The sequence below is a fragment of the Bubalus bubalis genome, chromosome 8 (genome assembly GCF_019923935.1).
Source record: "Bubalus bubalis isolate 160015118507 breed Murrah chromosome 8, NDDB_SH_1, whole genome shotgun sequence".
Taxonomy (NCBI): domain Eukaryota; kingdom Metazoa; phylum Chordata; class Mammalia; order Artiodactyla; family Bovidae; genus Bubalus; species Bubalus bubalis.
In genome coordinates, this window is record NC_059164.1 from 11402922 (window position 1) to 11424228 (window position 21307).

Below are 21307 nucleotides of genomic sequence, written 5' to 3' on the forward strand. Positions count from 1 at the left end.
CAGAGAAGTTCAAAGCCTTAACAGTTCTTAACAGGAATCAGCTAGGAAAAGATGCACAGAAAGATAGGATATACTACTCAAATATTTCTGATATATTCCTTCAAGCTGAGGCCAGAGAGGGCCAGAAAGTGAGGATTTCTGGAGTTAGAGATGACTGTTGTCACAGGGATGGACAAGCCCTTCATCACTGTACGGTTGGGGCTCAATATGTGAAATGTATTTTTCCACAACAGAGGACATGAACCCTTATGGTGTGGCTCATCTGATAGGATACTGAACTCCCCAAGCATGCGGTATAATATAGAACAGAGATACCTTGCTGAGAGTAAGAGAAGAGAGGTTAAACTCCAGCCCGCAGGAAAGAGAAACTGAGGATTCACTGCAACGTGTGAGGGTATTGCTTCAAAAATGCAAATGTATTGTCAGAGGATAGGGATTCATGCTGAGGGACCTAGGTGTGACCAGTTGAAGAGGGTGGTTACTTTAGTACAGTGTTGTTTTTTTAGTTTTCCAATACTTTCCCTTAAAAAAAAAAAACTGTTGTCATCTTTTCAAGTATGCTGATTTGAGAATCTAGAATTCAATAGTGTGCCACAAAGACAGAAAATGATGGGAACCACAGATCTAGAATGTCCAAAGCCATGAGGTGGGTTGGCATTGCCAAGCCCAGTATCCCCAAAGAAACCCACCCCCCACTTCACTTGCACCTCCATGAGGTTGATTCTCACAAGAATTTACAAGTCACACCGGGGTCTAAATACAGAGCTGAGCAAACAGCTGGGGTACTCAGGACCCTTTTCCTTGGTGTCCTTTAAGAAGCTGTGGGAAAATGCTGTCTCCTCAACCCTCTAAGTTCCCCTCTAATTCCTAACACAAACTCAGTGTAGGAGTTATATGAACAGACTTAGAGATGTAAGCCCCCAGACCTCATATATAAAGCTTTTCCAGTCATACCTAAGGGATAAGATAAGAGTGACTCGGTGCACTATCCATGCCAGAGGGAGGCCTCCAGGAGAAGGTCTTTGGGCCTCTGAAGGGAAATGCCAAGATAAGGGAGGGATTCCACATACCACAGACAGTAAGTGGCAGGATGCAGGAAGGAACGAACACAAGTCAGCTTAGCCGAGCCCTGTCCTGCCCTGTGAAGAATGTGGCAGACACTGATGGGGGGGAGCGCCCTCCAATGCTGCCCTCAGACATTTTAGGGGGCCTGCCTAATGACAACTTTAAAGGAGAGCCACTGTGCCTATGAAATCCTGGAGTCTGAGCCACAGGAAGCAACCTCCTCTGACATTATCCAAAGAACAAAGAGAAGTGCTGTCTCTTAGGAACAACATCACGCTTCACCTTTGCTTAAAAGCCAGACAATAAATAAATGTAAATAAACAGATAAATATTTTAGGTGAGTGTGCTCACTGATCACCTGCTCAGTTTACAATTTGGCGTCGCAGAGGAAAACCCTGCTGTCTCTCTACTACAGAAGCCTTAAACGATAAAGCCCTTTTCAGGGAAGACAAATCTGAGGTGGCTGTGTGTTTTAATGAAGACTTTTGACCCTTGGGAAGTAGAAGAAGGGACATCCAGAAAGAGTGCTAATAGATTCTCTGTCTTTCCGTCATGATGGGAAATCTTATTTTGGAGAGTTTTAATTCTTAATGAAGAGCCACAGCAGATGACAGAACTGATTAACGCCTAGGAGTTCGATTCTTTTGCAGCAATCTACTCAGGGTTTGAGTCCCCTACTAAAACTCAATGCTGAGGTCCACTAGTGAGAGAAGGAATGAAAATTCTGTCTTTTGCTTCGAAGTCAGAATGGCCTCCAGCTCCGCTGTGCCCACTTTAAGCAGATTGCTTGGTTTGGCCACTTACACTGTTTTTTCTGGAAACCACTCATACTTCTTCTGGGTTGCACTCCTAAACCACTGGAAGTCGTCTGGTTAAGAAGGAATTAGAGTCCAAGTACTTTTTTTTATGACTTTATTTTACCTGCTCCTTTTGAGCACCCTGCCCTTTAACACACAGAGAAAACAAGCTTATTGACAACTTTTTACAACAATGTCCTTTCAGGAAGATTTTGTTGTAACCCGCTTCTTTTTCCCAAGGTTTAAGGTAAGACCAGCAACCCTGCAGAATCTAGCTGGTGACTCCCATGGAAAAGTTTACCACAGAAACATTTGCAATCAGTTAAGACTTTGGTCCCATAATGCTTAGCAAAGGAAGCTGAAGACAATGCGGAATGGGAATCGAATTCTGTATGCCAAACCTTGGAGCTAAGCTCTGGAGAATCACCCAGGGGTGATGTGTACTTTTTTTTTTTCATGGTTTTTTGCCTGGTGGATGCAGAGGACTGTGTCTTTAATATTTTTATTCCCCAGATTTGTGTCTGCATCTGTATAGGACATTATCTTCCACTTGGCAGGTCACCTAGACTTGCCCACATCTGTTTCTGCTTTCATTTCTGTTACCCTATTCGTTTCTGGCCAGCAGTCAAAAAGAACTGCAAGTTTATAAGTGCCACGGAGGCATATGGTTAGAGGGAATGATTTCCCTTTCACCAAGCCTCTATTCCTCTTTTGACTTTTTTCTCTATTTTTCACTTAATTCAGGGTAATCGCAATTAAACAGAGGGTTTCATTAACTTTCCAGAAAATGGTGTTTTAAAGAGACATTTTTGGAGTGATCTAAATGCTTTGAAACTTTGTTTTCAGTATGGAACTACAGCCCTTGTTGAGAGACAGCTTTTTATTGAAAGACCCTGGCCCTCAGAGCCAGGCAGAGCTCATTGTGATTCTACTTTTTCCATTTACTGGCTGACTAGAATCCTAGGTTTTCCCATCTGTATTTATGGGATCTTTTAAAATACCTATATCTTCAGGCTGTTGTGAAGAATAACTATAAGTGCATGCTAAATGTCTGGTAAAAGAAGTATTATTAATAAAGAATAGCTCTTAGTAATATTTTGTAGCAGAAAAATGCAACATTCTGGTCGCACTCAGCAATTAAAAAAAAACCCTGCTGGTTATCATTTCCATGAAATCTATTATGTAGGGGGTTTTCTATTACTCCCAACAGAAGGTCTTTGCTCATAATAAGGGATGCAGAGTCACTGAGGCATAGAAGTAGTATTTGCTGAATGTGACAGAATGGGCCCAAGGACAATACCATTATGGTTTCAGAGAGAGAAACAAATTGCACTAAAAGCATTAGCAGGCTGAACATGTCAGAGAGAAACTCAACTCCAATAAACAGGAAAATAAGTCCTGGTACCAGGAATAAGGTGAAACAGTGATTATCTCCTGGAAATCCAGAGAGTACACCTAAGTAAAAACAGACAAGATTAGCTAGAGGAAACCATTCTCCATCTCTCTCTATTCTCTTGGCTATTATCAGTTGTGACTCTTAACTGAGGGGGAGAGAAAGGGGCCAGCCAGGTAAGGCCATTGCCAATCAGAGTCAGCCATCTGACATGACTAAGTGGGTGTCAATTTCAGTTTGGCCTTAAGCAGGGAAATCAAGCACAATGACTTACTGACACTCATCTAGTACATAGACATAAAAGAGACAAAGTTAGAATAAAGAATTCGGACAATATTTTAAAAGATGACATTTTAGGTGTTTATTTCACTTCCAGGGTTATGCAAAGTTGAGTAAGATGCAGTGTACTATTCTGATAGAATTTACTTAATTGACTGGATTTAAACATTGCTTCTTCTGTGTGGGTGATGGTGTTTGCTGGAGCAGAGGAATTTTTTTTTGAGTCCTATCTTTAAAGCAGTGATTATATCCTATAGTTTCTAACAGTTTCTCAGGCACCCACAAAGATAGCTATGTTCATTTATTCATAGCCTCTACAAACATATTGTATGTCTTCTCTCTCTCTTAGGTGAGGTTGACTTTCATAAAGAAAGACAGAGATTCAGGTAAACAATGGAGTTTTTCTTTAATCAGTTTTCTTGTCTCCTATTGGGTATCGCTTACTTCCCTCTGGGTCATTCAATGAAATTAGACTTCACTATGCCATACTAAATAAAGTAAAAGAGGAGTGTGCATTAATGAAGTTTGGATAATATAATTCTTTTAATGAAATTCAGATTTATTACTTTAAAGAATCTATGGTAATTAAAACTAGACTGAGAACTTGTTTCATTGAGATTCAAATTTAATAAATAACAAAGCAAGATTTGCAATTAGATTACCATATCCAGGCGCCAGTCTAAGTATTGCCAATGCCTGTTCATGACTATATTATTTTAATCATTTGTTCATTCTTTCTTTCCACACAAACTTATTGAGCACATATTATTTGCCAAGAACTATGGTAGATGCTAAGGACAGAATGGTTAACAAGAGAGAATTACTTCTTCACCTGCTTGTACATCTTGAAAACTTTTTCCTTCTAATTAATCTCTCTCCTGATGATCTTATTAATACTATTCCATGTATTGATATATTCACAAACTCACAATTAAGTCTAAATTAATGAGGCTTTTTCCTACTTTTTTCCAAGGGCAGAAACTGATCAGCAACTCTTTCTTTTTATGCAGCTGTGTATCTTGAAAGACAAAAGGCTGTCTGAATGCATTTTCTTTTTCTCTAACAATTTGTAGGAAATGGGTGACTTCTAAATGGAAACTATTTATCAGGTCAGTCTTTTCTCTCTTTCCGGCTGTACCAATTATTACAAGAGTTCTAGCAAACAACAAGTTAAGGGAAATACTATGAGGTCAAGCAAATATTTTTGTACAGTAAAAATGTGGGGATATACATTTTCATGGGAAGAAGTGGTTCACAGTAATACAGTTGTCTCGAGTGGCAGGTCAGCTTTGGGAAGTTAAGCACACAAGTGCTCTGTGGTGGGTAGCACTCAGAAGTACTGACCCCCTCAGCAGGAGGCTCTAGCCATTAAGGGCACGATGGAAAGTCTGGTGGTCCCAGTTCTGCCATGACCTTGGGCCAGTCACCTCACCTCATAGGCTTGCAGCAACTCAAAAGCACAGGAGTTGAAATCCAGAGCCTGGTATGACTTATGACTGTGGGCAGAACTCTTTCCAGCAGCAGACTCTTCTGTCAGAAGGAAGATGTCAGACCAGAAGTTTTCCAAATGAAACTCCAGCATTAGCATTCTTCATTTCGAGAATTAGTTAACACCAGAGTTATTTTCCAGGTGGAAGTTTTCTTAAATTTAATTGTTTTGAATGACACCTGTCCCTTCATTCACCACTCCACTTCATGGTACTTCTTTTGGGATCATTGAACTGACTATCCTAGCACAGAGAAAGTAAAAGTGTTAGTCTCTCTGTCGTGTCTGACTCTGCGACTGCATGGATTGTAGCCCGCCAGGCTCCTCTATCCATGGGATTCTCCAGGAAAGAATATTGGAGTGGGTTGCCATTTCCTTCTCCAGGGGGATCTTCCCAACCCAGGGATCGAACCCAGGTCATCTGCATTGCAGGTGGATTTTTTACCATCTGAGCCAACAGGGAAGCCCCAGCGCAGAGGAGAAGGTAGTAATCCCCCAAATATGTATGTTGAATCCAAACCCCCAGAACCTCAGAATATGGCCTTATTTGAAGATAGACTTTTTAAAGAGATAAGCAAGTTAAAGGAGGTCGTTAAGGTAGGCTCTAATCTGACATGTTTTTATAAAAAGGGGAGATTTGGATAGATACACACAGAGAGGATGTGAGTTGAAGGGAGAAGATAGCCATCTATAAGCCAAGAAGAAAAGTGTGGAACGATCCGTCCCCCACAGCCGTCAGGAGGAATCAAGCCTGCGGACACCTTGAACTCAGACTTCCAGCCTCCAGAAAGAGGAAACAGTAGATTTATGCTGTTTAAGCCACCCAGGTTGTGGTACTTTGTTTTGGCAGCACTAGCAAATGAAAATACCCCATGAGCTAGTTCCAAGAAAATTCCAAAGGGGTCTGACCATCCCAAACAACAAAAAGCATTAGGCTTGGATCCAAGATTTCTTGCCCCTTCTAAACACACACCTCGTTTTGCATGTTTCCCTTTCCTGGCATCTCCCGTATCTCCCCCTCCTCAAAGCTGCCTCCAAGCACACTTTAACCAAATATGAGACGCTGACGCGAAGTCCAGGATGGATCACCTGACTTGTCCAGGCTTCCACACTCCACTCGTCTCCCCCAGAATAGTCTCCTTTGTAAACTAGTTGGTTGGATTTGATGGTGAGGACCCATTTTAGCTGGGCTTCCCCGATAGCTTGGCGAGTAAAGGGTCTGCTGCAAATGTAGGCGATGCAGGAGACACGGGTTCAATCTCTAGGGCAGGAAGATCCCCTGGATGAGGAAATAGTAATAGCAATCCACTCCAGTATTCTTACCTGGAGAGTCCCACAGACAGAGGAGCTTGGCGGGCTGCAGTCCAAAGGGTCGCAAAGAGCCGGACATGACTGAGCACACTAGCATGCCCCTTTTAGCGGCAACGTCCACATAAACATGTATGTTGGGTAATAAGATCCCCTGAGGCATTTTGAGAGAGGGAATGAGATGATTAAAATGGCACTTCAGGACAATAATTAGTGACAATGGGAAGGAGGCATTAGAAGGAGACAGAAGTAGAGGCTTAGAGACAGCAACAATTGTCATTTTTCAAACAGGTGATGTGACCAAATGGTCAACAGGATTAGACTAGAGCAGTGGTTCTCAAACCTGAGGGTGGACCAGGATCACCCTTGTTAAAGAGACTTGTTAAAACACAGACTGCTGGGCCCCACCCCTAGAGATTCTGTTTCAGGAAGTCTTGGAAAGGGGCCCAGAATTTCCATTTCTGACAGATTTCCCAAATGATTCTGATTCTACTAGCTTAGGATCCACACAGTAGGAACCACTGGAATAGACTGTCACAGACATAGTGCTCTGGAGAATTTGGCTTATAAGTCCTGTTCTTCTTAATCTGTTTTTTGTTTGTTTGTAACGGGGGGATGGCTTTTGGCAAAAACAGGGTTTGTTTGTGTTTATTTTATTTTGGCCTGAATTATTAAAGCTGTTGAAGATGCAAGAGCACCAACTCAATGATAATTGATCATGCAAAATTCTATCTTAGTTGAGGCCCTATTAATCAGGGATTAGAAGCTGAAGAACCTAAAACTGAGGGGAAAAGATGCTGAATTGGTGTCCTCAAATCTGGCTTCAGACTTCTTCAAGTTACAAAACCTGGGTGACTACCACTTCTCCTCCAGCTTCCCGACTCCAGTTGAGAATCACTGATTTATAATATGCAAAGCCTTTCCATTTGACTTTCCAGAGTAATTGGTAAATGCACAAATAATGGTTCTGTCCACCATTCTATGTATGCAGGCTGGGAAAATACTATCCCCAATTTACAGGTAAAGGAAATGAGGCTGAAAGAGGATGTTACCCCTGACTCACTTCTGTTCTTGCCAAGATTTGAATAATTTGTCGAAAACGATTAATCTTCCAGCTTCAGAAGCTTCCCTGAATGCAAATGATTAGGAACAACATGAGACATATCATGAAATTCACACAAGTAATTTAAGGCAAAGAACCACAGAATTAGAGTCCACTTAAAAAGAGTCAATTGGCCCTAACATCTCTCTCCAGTGATAAATGATAGATTTGGCTTGAATATTCATCCTATAAGATTGATCAAACTTCTGTTGCTTTTCTCTGTGTTCTTAGTTAACTTGATAGGTACTTCCAGCTGCCGAATCAGCAAATAGTCAATTGTTCAATGAGAAAAGAAGCTTCTCTTTTCTGATTTCCTTCAAGTTCAAGGAGAGGAAAGAAAAAAAAAAAAAATCCAAGAACTGTACTTTCTATTAAACTGAGAAGCGAGATGTGTAATGAGGAAAGAATTTTGTTCAACAATAGCAGCAGGGCCACATAGCTGACCGGCTGGAGTCCAGCCCAGCTGCAGTCCCGCTGCCCCCCGCCTTCCAGCAAGAGGCCAGCGTGGCTCCACAGATGCTCTCACAGAGGGCACCTGCCCCCGGCCGCCACCCCAGAAACCCGTCCATTCCTGTAGCGGAATCCACGTGCTTATAAAACACACGGGCCCTCTCTCTCTGTCTCTACCTTGATCTCTCTCTGTCTGTCTCTCTCTTTTTTTTCTGTCTCTTTCTCTCTCTCTAACTCCTGTCTTTTAAATCAATCCTGTAGCTTTCACAGGAGCTTTTTGGTACATGGGATCCACCCAGGCTATCTTTGGATTTAAATGAAAAATGAACTGCTTTTATTTCCTTCGGGCTTCATTGTACTCAAAAGATGAGGCTTCCACACAGAGACTTTATCTTCATGAGAGAGCGAGAGACAGAGAGACATTGAGAAAGAGAGCCCATTCTGAGACCAGCATTTCACCTTCTCCTTCCTGACTGCTATTTAAAGCACTTATTCTAACTCAGAGAAAATGTAATATATAGTTCCTTAATGTGTTTAGTTAAGGACCTCATGAATCATGCGGATTTCTCCACAACCTAAATGGTTATTATGCTGACCCAAGGGTGTGCCGTTTTGTGGACGCTTCATCTTTGTGTCCCTATTTATTTGTGTCGAGCAAGCTCAGTTCTGTAAGACACTGATTAGAGGCACAATGGAAGTTTGTTATCTACTGTAAGCTGCGTACAGCAAAAAGCCGCCAAGTAGCGTTCACGTAATTGAAGATGCGAGTTTTCAGACTTGATTGTGATTTTTGGTTTGGGGCTTCCAATTCTAGCTCAGGCTCTCAGGAAGGCCAAGATGATTCCTCAACCTGAATTATTCCTTTTCAGGAATAACACTCCAACTGGGCATCTCAGAAATGGCATACCAGTTGTTGCATTTAAAACCTTTTTAATGACAACAATCTCATCTTTATTCCTCCCTAAACTAATGAACCAAAGCTGCTTCCTGGGCTTACCACTGGATTTCTACTCTCGCAAGGCGTTTCACTAAGTGAAGGAAGGCAGTGGGGGATGGGGATGGCCTGAGTTACTTCTATGGCTGAGCTGAGCGCAAGGGAGACTGTGCTTTCTTACCAGCTGTTATACATCAAGAAGAGACAGGCTGCTGTAACCCTTTCCTAGCTTGCTGGTTCAAAACGAAAGCCAGATGCTCCAATTTGATAAAAGATTTTTCCTCCGGAAACATACAAACAACATAATCAAATTTGTAGCTAAACCAGATTAATAAAAGGTGGCCCTGTTTGTGTTTTGGATTGTCACAAGCAAGCGTGAAAGGCGTTCCATGGCCTTGGTCACGTTGGCATCCCCAGAAGGTGCTGTGATTTGCTTCTTTTTCAAGGAAAACCACTCTTTTCCCCTGAGGTGTGGGTTAGGAAAACACCAATCTGAAATATAGAAGGAAAATGGCTAGCGTTGGACGCACTCTTGATCAAATTCCATACGTATGTGTATTCAGATGTGATCCTCTCACGGGTTAAGGGCCAGACTCCTCCCAGGAAATGACAAATGGTTCCACAGACAAAGTTTTCCTCACTCCCCTGCCCCCAGTATCCAGACTTGCAGACTTCAAATAGTTAGAAAAAAATGTTTGGTTTGAAATAATTCCTCAGCTTCAACTGGCCTCACAAACCACATTCTTTTTTACCCTCCTCCCTTAGCCCAGTTTAAAAAAAAAAAAAAGGTGGAAAAGGAAAATGGCCTGGAATTCTGATGATAGACTTTCATAAAACTGTCCACGTTGCCTGCCGAGACAAAAAAAAACGTCTATCCAAAGTATAAGACTTCTTCTGTTGTTCCTAAAATCTTTGTCTTCCATATAGAGATATTTGTCTTCTATGTGGACTTTTTCAGGTCTTGTATTCTTACTGTAGTTTTCATTTTGCAATTTTTCATTTTAAAAACTTCATTCTCTTTTAGCCCTACCCCCCGTGAAGACATCAACCCTTTTGTAAAGCTCCAGGTCCCGAGATATACCCAAGCTCACAAGTCAGTGTCTGTGAGATTTTTTTTTTAACCTGCAGATGCCTGGGACCTGCCTATAAAAATTCTCAGTAAATCTGGTCTGGGGTCTTAAAGAGTTAATTGGTCCTCCAGTGATTTTAACACAGAGCCTGGCTGGGAAAATACTGCTATAGAGTACATGCACACACACACAATTCCTACATAATGACTAGCATCAGAGAACAGTCAGCATTAAGAGTGCTAATTGCCATTCTGTTATAAAGGATACCCTATTTTTCCTTTATTGCTAAACTTCTTGGAAAAGTGGCCAGGTCTGCCTTCGCCACTCTCCTTCTTCCTAACCCTACCTCCCGCTTATACCAGGCCCTCCTAATGATACTTAGATCAGTGGCCAGTGACTTCATCATCAAGTTCACTGGCCTTCTTTATTCTCTGCCTCTAAAACACATGCTTAGCCTCAGCACTTGACCATCTTTGCCTTCTTCCTTTGGATTAAGGAGCTTTGCACTCTCTCAGGTCTCTTCCTGATTTTGTTCTTTCTCTGGATCCTTATTATTCTTTCTATGGCAAAAAAATTCCCCTCACATCTGTCCTTGGCTGTTTTGTTTTCCATCTCCACAACTTCTTTTCTGACAAGTTTATTCAACCCCACAGCTTCAACCAGGACCCCCTCACCAGGCAGTTCCCAGATCTCCCTCTCTCTCTCCCTCTCTCTCTCTCTCCTTCTGACCTCTCTCCCTTTCTCTACTCCTCTCCCTTTATTGTTTACAAGACTCCTTCATCTGGCTCTTCTACTACTACACCTTCAATGTAACATGTTCAAAAGGAAATTAATCTTTTCTCCCAAACCCACTGCTTATCTGGCATTTTGTGATTCTGTAAACTGTAGCTCAATCCTCTCACTTACGGAGGCTGGAATCCATGACATCTCTGACTGATTCCCATCACTATCCTACAACATTCAAACAGGTATCTAGCCCTGTTTATTCTTCCCCTCAAATATCTCCAACTCAGGCTCCTCCTTTCAAGTCCTACTGCCAGACCATAAACACTGCTGCTGCTGCTAACTTGCTTCAGTTGTGTCCGACTCTGTGCGACCCCATAGATGGCAGCCCACCAGGCTCCCCTGTCCCTGGGATTCTCCAGGCAAGAACACTGGGGTGGGTTGCCATTTCCTTCTCCAGTGCATGAAAGTGAAAAGTGATAGTGAAGTAGATCAGTTGTGTCTGACTCTGTGTGACCCCATGGACTGAAGCCCACCAGGCTCCTCCATCCATGGGATTTTCCAGGCAAGAGTACTGGAGTGGCGCCATTGCCTTCTCCATAAACACTATTGCATTTTAAATATAGAGAAGATTTTTTGAGAACAAGAGTATTCAGAGAAAGCTTCAAAATGCTCAAGATGAGGAAAATCAGTAGGATTTAGGTAAGCCAAAGGAGAGGTGGAATGGAATCTGGTGAGAAGATAAACGTGGGTCAAGCCAGCAGCAGGAACAACCATGGCATGTACACAATCAAGGAGACATTGACTAAATGTGTCAACTAAAGCTACATGTGTTTTATTCGTCTCTGAAGGCTGCTCCATCATAAGCCACACTTCCAGGTAATCATACCTGTGTGTAACCCCATCCTCCTGAATCTCAGGTGGCACTGAGGCTCTCTTTAGGATCACAGAATGAGGTAAGTGACACTGTGTCACTTCCATGGCTAAGACAGAAGTCTCACAGCTTCTGCTTCAGTCCCTTTAGAATCCTCTCTGTGGGAGCCAAGTAAGAAAACTGACCGCTGTGCTGGAGATGCCTCATGTAGGCATCTCTGTCAACAGTCCCAGCTGAGCCCAGCCTTTCAGTCATCTCTGATAAGGCAACAGATATGTGCACAAAGCCATCTTGGATCCTTTGGACCAGACCAGCTGCCAGCTGAACTCTGAGTGACCTCATTCAATAAAAAGTAGAACACAACAATCATCCAACTAAACCCTACTTGAATTCCCAGTCCATAAATCAAGAATGTATTGTTTTAAGCCACTAAGTTTGGGGCTAGTTTATTAGGCATGAGCAGATAACCAAAGCACAAAAGTAGATTTTCTGGAGCAGTAGAAAATCAGATTGAATATGTAGGATGCTTCCAAATTATGGAAAGTCTCAATAATGTCAAGCAGAGAGGTTTTCCTGCTGAGGTACAGTGATAGAGAACTAATAAAAGTTGTTGAGCAGTAGGATGATAATCATAGCTTTAGATAAAAGATCGTTTGACAGAAATACACAAAATGCATAGATGATGGCAAGCATTTGGCAATTTGATATAGAAGATCTAGGACCTAAACTTGGCTTTGTTAACATTGAAAAAGTTACTAAATTCAGCTTGCTACCACCTCAAGGGGTTGTCATGATGGGTAAATGGGTCATATACATGCCAGTACTTTGAAAGCTCATTCTAAATACCACGTACAATCAATTCTTTTTAGTCACATGAGGGAAAGGCTAGCGGCATCGAAAGAAGGTCGAAAGTTGGAACAGCAATCTGGGTGTGTAGAATGACGCATTCCTTATTTGGGATGACTGATCTGATCCCTCTTGAGCCTTATTTCCAGCCACTTCCTGCTGCATAACTTGTGTTGTAATCATACTAGCCATGGAGGGTAGCTTCAACAAGCCATACCTCTCCTGAGCGTCAGCTCTCTTGTTCACGCTCTGCCCACTACAGCGACAGCTTCTCGGCTTTACTATCATGCCATTCCTGGTCATTTTCAAGACTCGGCGAGGGTTTTTCTTCTCTTGGAAATATGCCCTTGATTTTCATAGTTTGAATTCATTATAAGAGCCTCCACTATACATCGCGCTCAGCAATAACTCCGTATGCTATTAAATGGTATTTGCTGCTTTATATATTCACCTGGCCCAGTGGTACTACCCTCAGCACCTCTGATTACCTGACATACGTAGGGTCTTAATACATATTTTTCTTTTCTTTTTATCAACTAGAACATTGAGGATAACAATATAGGAAAGATTGAAACAAGTAGCAACAGCAAAAAAATAGGAGTTTGCGATTGACTGAATTTGGTGAATGAAGACTATGGAAGCACCAGGATTGATCCTGAGATATGACTAGGAGAACACTGGTATACAAAGAGATTCAGGAAACATTATACGGGTTCTGGATGCAATTAGAGAACTTTGGAAAGCTTTTAGATGTGAGTATGCTGAATTGAAAAAAATGACAAAACATCCAGACGGAAATATCTAGAACTAGTTGTATATATAAAGCTAATGTTGAGTTCCTGGAGGAAGAGTCAAGCTTTAGTGGTTAGAGTGATGATATTTGGTTATTTCTTGGATGAAAGGTCTTCTCAGAGAAGTAGAAGAAGGGGCTCATCTTTGCGAACCAAGAGAAGGAAAGGAGTTACAGAGGGAACCTGAAATGAGCCAGTATTAATAAGGCTACCGGGAGTGATGTCACTGAAACCAGCAGCTGTTGCCTGCCAGTCGGCAGCAGACGGACATCCTGCCTCATTCTCAAAGATACCACCTGCAAATCTAACATCAGATCCATAGCTCTGCCTTTCCTGTTCTTTCCCCGTCTCTGTTAATGACATCACCATCCACTCAGTGTTCCAACAGACATTTACGAATTATTCACAATTCTTCCCTCAATCCTGATATTCTCGAAACAAGTTCTATGCACCTGTCCCTGAAATATGATTCCTTACTTCTTTCTCCTAACCAACTGACCACCACTGTGTCATGTGATACAGGGGCTTTTTAACTACCTGCCTCCAGTATCAACTCCTTATAATTCATCCTTCCCATTGTCAGAATAACTGTTCTCAGACACAAAAGTGCCCTACTGAGAATCCAAAGATTCTCCATTTCTTATAAGAGATACCTTTTCTCCTCCATGACATCAGTTCAGTTCAGTTCAGTCGCTCAGTCATGCCCAACTCTTTGTGACCCCATGGACTGTAGCACGCCAGGCCTCCCTGTCCATAACCAACTCCTGGAGTTTACTCAAACTCCTGTCCATTGATCAGTGATGCCATCCAACCACCTCATTCTCTGTTGTCCCCTTCTCCTCCTGTCCTCAATCTTTCCCAGCATCAGGGTCTTTTCACATGAGTCAGTTCTTCACATCAGGTGGCCAAAGTATTGGAGTTTCAACTTCATCAGTCCTTCCAATGAATATTCAGGACTGATTTCCTTTAGGATAGAATGGTTGGATGTCCTTGCAGTCCAAGGGGCTCTCAAGAGTCTTCTCCAACACCACAGTTCAAAAGCATCAATTCTTCAGCACTCAGCTTTCTTTATAGTCCAACTCTCACATCCATACATGACTACTGGAAAAACCAAAGCTTTGACTAGATGGACCTTTGTTGGCAAAGTAACGTCTCTGCTTTTGAATATGCTCTCTAGGTTGGTCATAACTTTTCTTCCAAGGAGCAAGTGTCTTTTAATTTCATGGCTGCAATCACTATCTGCAGTGATTTTTGGAGCCCAAAAAAGTAAAGTCTGTCACTGTTTCCATTTTTTCCCCATCTATTTGCCATGGAGTGATGGGGCTGGATCCCATGATCTTAGTTTTCTGAATGTTGAGTTTTAAGCCAACTTTTTCACTCTCCTCTTTCATTTTCATCAAGAGGCTCTTTAGTTCTTTGCTTTTTGCCATAAGTGTGGTGTCATCTGCATATCTGATGTTATTGATATTTCTCCCAGCAACCTTGATTCCAGCTCGTGCTTATTCCAGCCCAGCGTTTCTCATGATGTACTCTGCATATAAGTTAAATAACCAGGGTGACAATATACAGCCTTGACGTACTCCTTTTCCTATTTGGAACCAGTCTGTTGTTCCATGTCCAGTTCTAACTGTTGCTTCCTGACCTGCATACAGATTTCTCAAGAAGCAAGTCAGGTGGTCTGGTATTTCCATCTCTTAAAGAATTTTCCACAGTTTATTGTGATCCACACAGTCAAAGGCTTTGGCATAGTCAATAAAGCAGAAATAGATGTTTTTCTGGAACTCTCTTGCTTTTTTGATGATCCAACAGATGTTGGCAATTTGATCTCTGGTTCCTCTGCCTTTTCTAAATCCAACTTGAACATCTGGAAGTTCACAGTTCACATCCTGTTGAAGCCTGGCTTGGAGAATTTTGAGCATTACTTTGCTAGCGTGTGAGATGAGTGCAATGGTGCAGTAGTCTGAGCATCTTTGGCATTGCCTTTGGCATTGCCTCTATGATGTGGATACTGCCTATTGCTCCCCCTCTCTTCTGAACCTTTATCATAATCAGCCCACATATGCCAGCCATGGGAAATTATACTCAGCTATTTCAAACACAACATGCCTGAAAGGGAATTTCATATTCCTTTTTATTTCATGCAGTGTCAACCTAAAAAACCTAACCCATCAAGACTCATCATCTCCTTTGGGGGGGTTCACCTTAATATTCTCAGGCAAAGTTAGATACCTCATTTTGGTTTTCCCACAAAAAGACCTCTATCACGTTGTTTTGTCTCTCTCTCACACGTCCCCACTACATTTTGAGCAACTGGAAGGCAATGATCATCTTAAGCAGCCTTCTCTCCTCAGTGCCTATGATTCAATACATGTTTGTTGAATGAATGGACAAATGATTCCCTTGAGAAGGAAGTAGGTCAATATTTCTTCAAATATTGACAGATGGAGTGATACTTTTCTAGTAGCAATTTTTATTTTCAATCAAGATGTATACATAATTTCTATGAACTTACAAAACAGAAAGAGACTCTTAGAGAACAAACTTTGGTTGTGGGGGGAAGGATAGTGGGAAGGGATAGTTAGGGAGTTTGGGATGGACATGCACACACTGCTATATTTAAAATAGGTAACCAACAAGGACCCACTGTATAGCATAGGGAGCTCTGCTCAACATGAGGCAGCTGGCTAGATGACAGGGGAGTTTAGGGGGAATGGATTTGTGTATACATATGACTGAGTCCCTTCACTGTTCACCCAAAACTATCATGACATTGCTAATTGGCTATACTTCAAAACAAAATAAAAAGTTTATTTCTTAAAAAAGATGTATATACCTAATTTTTAAATGAAGTGTTTCTATAAAAGTTGTTCATTTAAGAAATAATTGCCCCCAACTCTTGCTCCCAGTGATAATTACTTTCACCTCTTTCACTTTTCCATTGTGTATTTGCTTTCATGTTTCTAATAATGTATTTATGTTGAGTTTTGGATTTTTTTCAGGTTTAATAATTACGCCCTTTGAATAGCAGGATTGAGCTTTCTCAAACACACTACTCCTCCAAGCCCCACCCCTCCCCATGGAGCTGTCTATCCTATTACGTGATTCTAATTCTCCATTACCATACTTGGGAGTTACTGTAAATATATATGAAACAACATACTATTTTTTAAAAGGTGTGCAGGAAATAAGAGTATAAATATAGTAGTTTTGCATTAGGAAAATACCTTCAGTTGATTGTGAGATCACTCTGCCAAGTCTTTATCGTTCACTACAGTACATCTCTGAGCCCACTCTTTATTTTTAAAAACAACTTAAGTAGTGGAGATTCCTTAATGTTCTTTGGAAAACTGGTCTAAAATGTTTTAAAGGCCATTTGACTTTTGTGTGTCATGAGTCTCCATTAAACTCTCTTGAACAATTATTTTCTTATTTGTAATCCTTCGACTTACCACTGTCATTTTCTAGCTTTATTTTCTACAAATATTTTGGAGATGAAGTCTATAGAAAGAGAAGATTAAAGTTCTAAGAACTGATGAACTGTACTATTTCAGACCTTTGCCACCGACTGGCCACGCGACATTGATGGAACCACTTTATGTCTCTGGAATAACTCCATTACGGCTTACACGAAATGCAGCAATCAGCACTATAAAAACAGGACAAATGGTCTCTTCAATCCCTCCTTGCTCCCTGCTCCTGCCATGGGCTTTCATAGCCACTGAGGCTTTTTCTGGACAGTTTTGTCAGCTTGAAGAACATTTTGTATCATTTGAGACAATTAAAGATAGCTCACATTTATTTGCCATATTTTTTTTTTCACTAGTCTATCTTTCTCGTGAGACTGTGAGCTTCCTTTAAAAAAAAAATTATCGAGGTAAAATTCACGAGGTAAAAGCAACCATCTTAGAGTGTAAAATTTAGCCAGTATAGCCACAGTGTTATGTAACTGTAACTATATACTACATAGTTCTGGAATATTTTCATCATCATCAAAGGAGACCCCACACCTGCTAAGAAATCATTCTCCGTTGCTACCACACCACTAGTGTGTTTCTGGCCTCTGTGGATTTACCTATGCTGGATATCTCAAATAAATGTAATCAGACATTCTACAAATTTTGGTATCTGGCTTCCTTCACTTAGCATATTTTTGAGGTGTATCTTTGTTGAAGAGTGCTGAAGTGGTTTGCATTCCCTTCTCTAGTGGACCACGTTTTGTCAGAACTCTCCACTTTGACGCATCTGTCTTGGATGGCCCTATATGGCATGGCTCACAGTTTCATTGAGTTTGATCCATGTGATCATTTTGGTTAGGAATAATCCTAGAAAAGACCCTGATGCTGGGGAAGATTGAGAGCAGGGAGAGAAGGGGCGACAGAGGATGAGATGGTTGGGTGGCATCATCGACTCAATGGACATGAGTTTGAGCAAGCTCCAGGAGATGGTGAAGGACAGGGAGCCCTGTAGTGCTGCAGTCCATGGGGTCACAGTCAGAAACCACCAAGTGACGGAACAACCACCTTTTAACTATTGTGAATAGTGCCGCTATGAATAAGTTCATTTCTTAAAAACTGGAATTCTTCACCATGACTTCCTTAGTGCCTGGGAAACTGGTTAATCAAAAGTCTGTTGAGTACACAAATACAAGCTAATATTTTAATAGATACACAGAGACAGGCTAACACACACGTATACCACAAATCTTGCTTCTCCTCCTATCTTCCTCATCTCAGGAAATGATTCCAGCGTCTACTTCACAGCCCAAAGCAGAAACTCCTCCCCCATTTTCTATATTTAATTAATCACCAAGTGCTAAGGATTCTAAGTGTTAAATCTCTCTTCAATCTGCCCTCTTCTGTCTTCACTGCTTCAGCCTGTGATTAGGCCCCCAGCATCCCTGACCTATTACAATGCTTTTCTAAGTGACTGTCCAGCCTCCAGGCTCTTTCCTCACTGCTTGGTCCTCCTAATAAAACATAAATCAGATGGTGAGTCTTCTGCTGAAAACCCTCCATGGAGCAGTTCTCTGCAGACTATACACTAAAAGAAGACTCCTTCAGATAGCACAAGATGCCCTTCCTAATTTCTCTTTATCTTATCTATAACCTTATTTTTCCAATACTCTTTAACTCTACTCAAGCTTCTAACTCTGAATATGTATTTTCCCTCCCTAGACGTTCTGTCTTCTCTTTCATGCCTCCATTCACTCAATAAATTTAAAGGATTACCAACTCTGCCTCAAATCATGCGAGGTCCTGTAGTCACAGGGGTGAATAAGACAGGCTAGGTCCCAGCTCTCATGGGACTCACCTTATAGAGAAGAGACCATGATGATTTAAGGTGGATGTTTACGTGTTATGGAATCTGTCTTATGTACTATAGGAGATTTAACAGTATCCTTGGCCTCTATCCACTAGGTACCAATAGCACACTCCACACCTTGTTAATTGTTATGACATTAATTACTTTTAAGTACAAATTATGATAAATGTCACTTACCTCTACACATGTTATACCATCTCCCTGGAAAGGGTTTTCCTTCCTTTTCTGTCTGGTCAATTTCTCGAAGAGTCAGGGCCCACATTTCCTTGTCCTGCTCAAACTTCCCAAGTAGAATCAGTTACTTCATGCTCTTTGATCCTCCTTATCGCCCCTCTTAGACCTTGCTAATGCGTTGTTCACTGAATAAACGCAGTGAAGTAATAAATGCAGTAAAAGATCTCTGTTTTCATGAGATAATGCCTTACTTTCTCCAGTTATAAAGTAATTCCTCCCTGTGAGCAGACTGCCCCTACTCCAAATTTTAGTAAACAAGGGATTTCAGTTGATATGGATTGAGTTTTGTATACTTTTCCCCAACCACAAGAATGTTAGTTCCAGTATATAAGAATTATGAGTTACTCCTGTTGGGGATAATTAGAAAAAGGAGAAATTAGGTGTTGGGACTAAAAAAGTAAAGTAAAGCAGATGGCATGGCAGTCACAGAAGTTTTTGACCAGAGGCTTTAGGAAAGAAGGGACTCTGAGGAGACATAAAGCAGTACCTTAAAATGGTGCTCCTTCAACTGCAAGGAGGAGGAAGTGATCTCTGTGTGTGAAGGGCCTGGTGGCATGTGCTCTGGAGAGCTATCCCTGGGACCCAGAATGCAGGAGTCAACAATTCGAAATTATGAAATCTGAAAGGCCTCACACATTTGGATGCAGAAATAGATATGGGGCGGTGGGGGGGTGGGGAATATCCTTTCATATGCATATTATCTTCAGCAAAGCAAAGCAAATGTATGGGCGTTTCACTGAAATGGCAGAGGAGAAAGACCCTGAGAAATATCTGTTGAGCAAGAGATGGTAAATGGAAAGCAACTGTATCATAACCCTTACTAGTAATTTAAGACGTGAAGAATCCACTGATACTCTCTTCATTTAGCATGCTGTCAGCCCAGTCCAGTATTCTTGCCTGGAAAATCCCATGGACCTCGGAGCCTGGTAGGTTACCGTCCATGGGGTCGCAAAGAGTCGGACACAACTGAGCGACTTCACTTTCACTTGATGTCTTAGAGAAAATACAAAGGTTTATAATGTCTTGCCTTTAACCTTACTGTCCCTCTAAAACCTTAAATACCTCAACGGAAATATCTCCTTCCCCTCACAACTGGGGAGGGTCCACTCTTATTTGTGATGTTTCCTGAGACTGGCATCTACAGCTTATCCCTTTATCCCTGTATCTGCACGGGGCACATAACTGAAACTCTATCACTGATAATTGAGGATGCGATCCAAATCAAGATGTGGTTGGTAAAACCCACCCTCTTCTCTCAGATGGAGATCTAAGAGAAAAGCAGAGATTGGGAGCAGGCGTGACAGCAGTGGACTCAGCTGCAGGCAGTAGCTGCAAGCTGGGAGGCGGGAAAGCACAGAGGTAACTAGGCTGTGCTGGGCCCAGCCAGGCGCACCAACCGCGAGGGGAAGGAACTCGGGTGTTGCAACAGGCGCTAACGTAGAGAGCCCCGAGGAAGCAGAGCCTGGCAAGCAGGTTTGCCACGGTAACAGACATGAACATGGAGATGGCTCTGAAGTTCAGGGGCAAGACTCCTGTCTCCAGGGTGTCGGGAAAGGCCGGGTTGCCAAGATCCTAGCCCAAGCCCAGTTTCCAACACCGCATCTTGCCTAGAAAATTGGTGTTTTGTTTGTTTTTTTTGAGAGACTTGTTGTTTTTTTTTCTTCTTTCAACTTTAAACTTTTTATTTTGTATTGGGGTATAGCGGATTAAGAATGTGCAGTAGTTTCAGGTGAAGAGTGAAGGTATACATATATAGGTATATGTGTGTATATATTCATACACATTCTCCTCCAAACCCCACTCCCATCCAGGCTGGCACATAACACTGAGTAGGGTCCCATGTGCTATATAATAGATTCTTGCTGACTATCCCTTTTGAATACAGCAGTGTATACATGGCCTTCCCAAGCATAGACCACAGGTTTCTTGAGTGACTGAATGCACAAATGAGTGAATGGAGTGAATAAAGCCAATCAGAGAGGAAATCAGGGGCAAGAAGACAATATAAAAAGAGGTGTTCTCAGAATGGGCTTACCATAGAGACTGGGTTTCAGATGCATGAAGCTCAGCTAAAAGAAGAGTGCCACAGAGTCAAATCCAATGAATGGTAGTTAGAAAATGCTAGAAATGGAACTTCTTCAATTCATCATGTGCAGGGACTGGGCCTGTTTCCAGAGTCTGGACAGGACTGGCTTTGCAGTTGTGCCTAAATGGCTACAGCTGTAAAATAAGGAATCTGTCAGAAAACCCAGCAGGGACTCACAGGCAAAAACAATGACTTCCGGGATTGTTTTAGCCCAATATATTGCACATTCTGAAATTCTGAATAGGGAGATCTATCCTCTTAGATACTCTCTTGGATGCATCAGAAGGAAAGTCCATTTTTCAAGGCTGTGGAGTGCCATTTTAACTCAAGTATCAAAGCATGACATGGGAAAGAGGGAATAGAAGCATATGTCTATGATGTCAATATAGAAATCAAACATTTCAAAACATCACCTGGGCTTTGTCAGGGTCGGGGGGAGCATTTTCTAGAATGAGTAATGGATTTGCAGTAAACCATGAATCTTTCCTGTCTCACCTGAACTATTTAATTACCCAAGGGATTACACCCCAGGTTCACAGAGTGGTGA

The 21307-nt window shown here is 41.8% G+C and overlaps 1 long non-coding RNA gene across 3 annotated transcripts; it reads right to left on the reverse strand.

Annotated features, from left to right (window-relative positions):
* Positions 1–3436: 3436 nt before the first annotated feature.
* Positions 3437–20398, reverse strand: LOC123334644. 3 transcript variants are annotated; one of them, XR_006552631.2, is made up of 4 exons: positions 19496–20398; positions 19162–19249; positions 18618–18720; positions 3437–5264 (listed from the first exon to the last, which is right to left on the reverse strand). It is a non-coding gene; the product is annotated as an uncharacterized LOC123334644 (long non-coding RNA). The 3 variants fall into 3 exon arrangements; XR_006552628.2 differs by having other exon boundaries at positions 18618–18799; XR_006552629.2 differs by lacking the exon at positions 19162–19249.
* Between the last annotated feature and the right edge of the window lie 909 nt (positions 20399–21307).